Source organism: Salminus brasiliensis, chromosome 16, assembly GCF_030463535.1.
Source record: "Salminus brasiliensis chromosome 16, fSalBra1.hap2, whole genome shotgun sequence".
Lineage (NCBI taxonomy): Eukaryota > Metazoa > Chordata > Actinopteri > Characiformes > Bryconidae > Salminus > Salminus brasiliensis.
Genome location: NC_132893.1, coordinates 20808728 through 20816701, shown reverse-complemented (window position 1 = coordinate 20816701; position 7974 = coordinate 20808728). Strand labels below are relative to the sequence as shown.

The 7974-nt window shown below is 40.1% G+C and overlaps 1 long non-coding RNA gene across 1 annotated transcript; it reads right to left on the bottom strand.

Moving 5' to 3' along the window:
* Window positions 1-6790: 6790 nt before the first annotated feature.
* Window positions 6791-7596, bottom strand: LOC140537320 (uncharacterized). The gene is made up of 3 exons (XR_011977665.1): window positions 7515-7596; window positions 7374-7401; window positions 6791-6866 (listed from the first exon to the last, which is right to left on the bottom strand). It is a non-coding gene; the product is annotated as an uncharacterized lncRNA (long non-coding RNA).
* Window positions 7597-7974: the final 378 nt, after the last annotated feature.

Genomic DNA, 7974 nt, shown 5'->3' with positions numbered 1-7974 from the left:
TTAATATCAGCACTGCTGTGGTAAATATAATATCAGCACTGCTGAGGTAAATTTAATATCAGCACTGCTGAGGTAAATTTAATATCAGCACTGCTGTGGTAAATATAATATTAGCACTGCTGAGGTAAATATAATATTAGCACTGCTGAGATAAATATAATATTAGCACTGCTGTGGTAAATTTAATATTAGCACTGCTGTGGTAAATTTAATATTAGCATTGCTGTGGTAAATTTAATATTAGCACTGCTGTGGTAAATATAATATTAGCACTGCTGTGGTAAATATAATATTAGCACTGCTGAGATAAATATAATATTAGCACTGCTGTGGTAAATTTAATATTAGCACTGCTGTGGTAAATTTAATATTAGCATTGCTGTGGTAAATTTAATATTAGCACTGCTGAGGTACATTTAATATTAGCACTGCTGAGGTACATTTAATATTAGCACGGCTGAGGTAAATTGATGATTAGCACTGCTGAGGTAAATTTAATATTAGCACTGCTGTGGTAACATCTTAATATAAATCCACCCTTGATACATATACACGGATTACTGACGCAACCCAGACCCAGAGAAATCAATCAATCTGAACAGAGATTGTTACAAAGCAACTAGTGTGATTTTATTACCGGAACCTAAACCTAAACTTAACCTACTACACCTAAACCTAATACCTAAACTTAACTAACTACACCTGAACATAATTCTAACCTAACCCGAAACTGCTACACCTACTACACCTAATCCTAATCCAAATGTAAAGTACTACAAAGTACATCCAAAGCTAATTCTAACCTAAATTCAACCTACTACACCTGCACTTAATTCTAACCTAACCATAAACCAAATCTTAACCTACTTCACCTAAATTTAACATGCTACACCTAAACCCAAACTACTACATCTTAACGTAATTCTAATCTCAACATAAACTTAACTTACTACACCAAAATCTACAGCTAAACTTAACATACTACACCTTAACCTAACCCATTCTAATTTTAAACTAAACTTAAACTAGACTACTACACCTTGACCTGAACCTAAACTTACTATACCTACATCTAAACTATTAAACCTAAACTACTACACCTAAACCTAATTCTAACATGAACCTAAACTTAAACTAAACCCACTTAACCTAAATGTATCCTACTACACCTAAATCTGAACTTTTAAACATAAACCTAAACTGCTACACCTACAACTAATTCTCACCTTAAGATAAACCTAATCAACTATACCTAAACCTAATTCTGGAATTCTGTAATATATGGAAGCATTCGTTTATATGGGTCTACCAGCAGTGGCAGAAATCAGTCATAAGGTGAGCAGAATTATAGATGTTTGTGTTCTTTTAAGTATTTTATTTCTCTTTATTCTGTTGCATAAATGAAAGCTCTAGGGAAAGTTCTACCAGGAGACTCTAATGCAGCATCACCGTTCCTCAGCCAATCACCAGCTGCCACCTGTGTTAAAAAGTCCTGTAATTACACGCTTTTCGCAACAAGACAAGAAAACCATTTTCACCAATTTGTGACACAGATGGAATTTGGCTTTGCTTTGCGCAGTTCGCCATTTCGGCAGTCATCGCATGCTCGCTTGTTCCGTGTGTGGGTCTCGCGCCCTCGTCTGCCCTCTGCCTTGGTGTTGTCCTGGGTGCTGAATCCTGAAAGCGCTTTTCTGGACAGGCGCAGCGGCCTATACCATTCCCACAAGGGTATTCCTCTGTGTAATCATTTTAACAATTCTGTTTGTATCTTTTGAGAATTGTTTTTGCATGTGTGTAGGTTTTGCAGGGACCCCCACCCCAAGTCTGCCCTCTGGGCCTTCGTCTAGCAAGTCGCAGCAGTCTTTGAAGTTCCTCCTTCAAAGACCTTTTAAAACGGTCATCCTTTCCCCCCCTGTGGCCGCTCCTGTCCTTTTGTCTTTTCTTGCACCCTGATTGTTGTTTTGTTGATTATTTACTCACGGGGCTTTCTCAGCGGTTTCGGGTCAGCTCCACACTGCTGGGACAGATGAAGAGGAGGTGAATAAGAAAAAAGAGAACCTAACCTCAGACGGCCCACCCACGTCCAGTGGCATTCGCTCCTTCCAGAATGACCCCAATGAAGAATTGGTGAAACAGCTGAGCGAAGCAATCCTTCTGTATGATTATTTATTGATTATTTGCATATTATATTTGTTTATTTACTGAAACAGTGGAGAAACTAATGAACTAAATTAATATAATTTTTTGTTTGTTTGTTTTTCAGGCAAAGAAACCGTAGTAGACCGTAAGTCTTACTACACACCCTAGTTCTGAGAAGATTCTGGGTCATATCATTAAGATGGGATACATGCTGAAGGGTGTTGTGCAGCAAAAAATAGTCCCTAAAGAAAACTTTATTTGTTCAGATTTGCTCAGAAAACTCAGATGATACATGGAGGTTAACTGATGGGTTTGGGTAGTTTAACCACCAGTTAAAATAAGATAGTTGAGGTTTAGTCAGTACATGTGAACTTATTTATGATCCTTTCCTCTCTCTCACGTCAGGCACAGGGAAGTCCACCCAGTATTCAGTTGTTCGTCTATGGCTGTGGGGATGCTGATGAAGTAGGCCCTGGAATGTGGTAAGATTTAGGACTACATTCAGAGGTTCTGTAGTATTTTTCAGACTAATTTGTTGGATGTGAACATCATCACACAGGTTTAGAAAGACAGATTGTAAAAGTACTTTTTTTAAGAAAATTAAGGAAAAGCTTCATTATTGTCATGGTTTAAAGTTCCAGGTTATTGCAAATATTTTATTAGGTTAGATACCAGATAAAGAATCATATTGAATCATTTCACATTTGTTATTTTATATAATTTCACATTTATTTTATTTAATGTACAAATAATGTTTTCATAAAGTTGCAGCATTATGTAAACATTATGTAAATGTCAAAATATTAAACAAAATGTTTTTTAAACTAAATATTTTGGTGTACAAATAAAGTTACTCTAAAGATGCAGCAATGTTGTAGGAATCGTTATTAATGTTATGAAAAAACATTCATGAAACGTTTTGATAACCTAAACATAAGGTCCTTGTAACATTGTAGCAACGTTACCAGAACGTTTAAAAAAAAAGTTAACTAAAAAAACATTTCCAAAAGATTTGACAGACTGAATGTTCTAAGAAACCGCTCTACTAACCAAAAACTGTTAGGTGGCAGGACACAGAATGTTGAGAGAATGTTTAACAATGTTTATAAAAGTTTCTGTGTTGTTTTCCTCAGTGAAGAACAACAAACACAAAGACGAGGAAAATCTCCGTCAGAGCTGGAGGAAGAAACCCAGAAGGAACCGGTCCTCCTTTGATCAGAACTACTCATAAATTATTGATAAAAAGTCACCGTACCACCAAGACTGTTCTTCTGCTCAGGTGTGCTGATATAATCATAATATAATAATTAATATAATCAGAGCAGTCTGATATATAGTGTAATAATAAAAGTAAATTAATAATAATAGTAGCAGATGGTTAGAGTCCATGTAAACTTCAACATAGTCAATAGGCTGTGGTCTGAAGAGTTTCTTTTTAGTGAAGTTTATTGTAAAGATGCTTCAAACAGATAGGATTTCACAGGGCTGAAACTACTGTTCACATCTTCAGAAATTACACAGTATTTCTTCTACAGCGTTGAACTTTTCATTTCATTTATTATGAATATGTTTCACTCTTGTGTTTAAATGTTTTTAAAACTGATCAAAGTGAGAGTTTATATCAGCCTGAAAAAGAAAAAAGCATTTTGGCAAAACATCCTGAATGATTTAACATAATTTCTGGATATGTCCTATTCTTACATGATCATATTTCTTACAAATAATGAATTTCTTTATTATTAAAATATTTCAGTTTTATAAAGGCAGTGTCAGTCCAAAAGAAGTAAATCTAAACCTAAAACTGGACTAATGTGAGCTTAATCCTGTCTAGAGTGAAGTTAAAAATCTAGATTTTACTTTAAGTAGAAGAAAGAAACATCAAGAACACATCAGTAATTCAGAATAGCTCTTCATTCATGCTGAAAGACAAACACCAAAACTCCAGTTCACTCCTCCAGATCACTCCCCAATATAACTCCTTCATCCTACACCTCATCATCTTCATCTACTTATCCTCTTAATCCAGTTTGGGGCCACAGTGGCATTAGGGTAAGCACAGCTGTGGACAGCTGTGAGATTAAATCTTTCCAGTGGATTCTGAGTCTTCCTCTGGGTTTCCTCCCAATAGGGTGTGGCCAGTACACCTTGACTTGGGGGAGGTGACTGGAGGGTATATTTGTCAGATGTCCAAACCACCTCAACTGGCTCCCATCAACTCGAAGGAGCATTAGCTCTACTCCGAGGCGGAAAACAGGTCTTATCACTCTGTCACAAAGAGTGAGTGGGACACCACCATGGACTCAGACTTGGAGGTGCTAATTCTCATACTGACCGCTTTACACTAAGCTGAAAACCGCTCAAGTGCTTGATGAAAGCCCCTGCACATAGAAGCCAGCAGGACAACGTCATTCGCACACAACAAAGACGTAACCTCCAGGCCCCACCTGCCAGAAGCCCTCCTGTCTTTGGCTGTGACTTGTCCTGTTTATGAATATCAGAAACAGGAGTGGACACAAGGCACAGCACTGACTGAGTCCATCAGCAACACTGAACAAGCTTGACCTAGTGCTGAGAGTACAGACACAGCTCAGCACACAGAGAGTACAGGGACTGCACAGCTCGCATCTGTGACTACGGCACCCCATACACCTGGAGCACTTCCCACAAGATGTCTCTGGGAACATGGTCGAAAGCCTTCTCCAAGTCCACAAAACACATGAAGACTGGAGTGGCAGATTTCCATGCCCCCTCAACTATCTGAGAGAGAGTGACGAGCTGGTCCACCGTTCCACGGCCAGCATGGAATCTGCATTGTGCCTCCTGAATCTGAGGTTGCAGATGCATTATCTGTTGCACTACCCTGGAATAGGCTTCCCCGAGGAGGCTCAGAAGTGTGATGCCTTGATAGTTTGCACACTATCTGGCTCACCAGTTTGCCAGACCAGAGGCACTGTCCCTGAGGCCCATGCAACATTGCAGGAGCATCTCAACCAAGACAGTCCCCCAACAGACAGAGCCTAGGACAACACCAGGCTAATCACATCCACTCTTGGTGTCACTATGAAACCTTTCAACTAGCTCAGTGACTTGGGCCAGAGAGATGGATTCTGATTCACCTGTTGCTGCCAAGCCCTGCCTCCTGGACAGAAGGCATGTTCCTTAGGTTTAGGAGTTCCACAAAGTGTTCCTTCCAGCGCCCAACAATATCCTCAGCTGAGTTCAGAGCTTCACTGCTCTTAGTGAGCACAGTTTGGACAGTGTCTCTCCTTTCTCTTCTGAGTTGTCAGAACATTTTCCAGAACCACCTTGCAACCTGCCAGTATCCATCAGCGAAATTCAGAAATACCCTGAGCCAGCCAAACTTGGAAAAAGAAATTATACCACTACCTGTAACCCCAAGTGAGCAAGCCAAAGGAAACAGTGGCAAGGAAAAACTCCCTCAAAGCTGGAGGAAGAAACCTTGGGAGGAACCAAGACTCACAAGAGGGACCCATCCTCCTCTGGTCAGTAGGTAAATGGTATAAATTCATAAATAGTTTGAAGAGAACCTGAAGCCATGATGCACGTCTATAAAGGGTGAACCCTGTGCGTCTTCTTCAGGATCTGTTGGAGGTACAAAATGCTAAAGTTAGTCAAACTGAAACATTTCTGAGAGATATTTCAAGTATAAAATTTTGGCCCATTATGTTCCCTCAACACTCGACTCACATACCTTAAACTGAGGGCATCTCAGCCTCTATGTTCTCCTTGTGGGATGTGGGACAATAGGCTCTTCCTCCAGAATCAGCTCGCAGAGCTCTGTCTTTGCTCAGAAGACGAACATGCAGGAGCGTCTGCAGAAGCAGCAGAATGATGAACACCCTACTGGGAAGAAGAGGAGCAGTCAGCCACTACAGAGTTACGTCTGAAGAACTTCTTCATCCTTCTCCGAAGTGTCCGGCAGGCTCTTTTAACTGCAGCACCAAGTCGACTACAGCAGAAGCAGCCGTACTCCTCCCCTTCAACCTCTACACTTTGGCAAGTTACACTTGCACCACTACTGCTGCTGTCTTCTGGCTCAGGCATCACTGCCTCTTCCTCTGTCAGCTGTTGGGCACTGAAGAATGCTGACTCTTCTTCAGGGGTTGAAGGTCCCACCACATCTACCTCACTCCCCAAAGAAGATGAAGAGTGATACTCTTCAGGGGTAGAAGGTGGCACACCTTCCTCAATGCTCAGCGGGTGTGGGTTAAGGATGACACGAGGAATCCAAAACCTGTACAGAAGCAATGTGGGAAATGAGTCATCTTTGATTTGTTATTCATTGTTAGTGAACTATAACTGTAGATCACCAGATTCCTTTTTTACAGAGCAGCCCTTCACTCTGAGTGACCTTTAATACTGCATTATATGTACAATACATCAAGTGTGTATCGTTACTGCCAGTGTTTCCAGACTGACTGTTTTAATGGAGGTAGCTGAGGTACAACACATGGGACAAATAAAGCACTTCCTAAATGCTACAACAAGGGTCTGATATCACAGAGGCCTTTGATCACTTCTTTACTTTTCAATGTTTCCTGAAGGACAATCACTCGGCTACTAACTTCACATCCTAAAAATTAGCCTGAAAAATACTACAGAACTTCAGGGTGTAATCCTGAATCCTACCATATTCCAGGGCCTACTTCTTCAGAATCCCCACAGCCATAGACGAACAACTGAATACTGGGTGGACTTCCCTGTGCCTGACGTGAGAGAGGAAAGGATCATATATAAGTTCACATGTACTAATTAAATCTCAACGGTCTTATTTTAACTGGTGGGGGAAGCAGGCATTGGTTGCTATAACTACAACACAAATACAGCCATTTTATTAACTATCCAATCCCACCACTTAACCTACACGTATCTACATCTTCATGTATCCCATTTTAATGATATCCAGTATTAAGAACAGTTTTAGACCCAGAATCTTCTCAGAACTCTGGTAAAACAGTGTCTCAGGTATCAAGCAGTGTATTCATAAACATTTGGTGTAATAACTTTGTGAGGGAGCTTTGAGAGGTTAAGACTTCTGGTTCCATTCACCACCACGGTGAACAAATCTGACTGGTGGGTTTCACACCAAACCCACTCTGACTGACTCTGTTCACATCTTAACTGATAATTATGCAGAAATCTACAGTAATTGTAGTAATTATCTATCATGCTTGAAGAAATGGCTGTGTTATAAGGTGTGTTGTAAGACTTACGGTTCTCCTCTGCCTCTGGTTTCTTTGCCTGAAATAAAAAAAGAATATTTAATTATGTTAATTTAGTTAATTGTTTTTTCCACTGTTTCAGTAAATTAACATATACAATATGTAAATAAATAAATCAATAAATAATCATACAGAAGGATTGCCTCGCTCAGCTGTTTCACCAATTCTTCATTGGGGTCATTCTGGAAGGAGCAAGTGCCACCGGACGTGGATGGGCCGTCCAAGGTTGGGTCCTCCTCTTCTTTCTCCACTGCCTCTTCATCTGTCCCAGCAGTGTGGAGCTGCTGCTGCTGCCTGCCCTCACTGCTGTCCTTACACTCTTCCTCTAGAGATCCAAACACAGTCAACACACATTATTTCATTACCACACCAGGTAGTATGTGGACAGCCCCACATACTTTAAAGAAGATACAGGCTGAAAGTGGAACCCAGTGAAGTTGTTATAACTGCAAACATGCACTGTCTAGTACCTTCAGTACAGTCAACCTAACCCTATGTATTTAACAATGCTTACAGTTGCTTTTATTTTGGCCATGTAATGTTCTCTATGAGAACATAGTGTCTGTACAGCCTGATCCATGAAGATCTCACT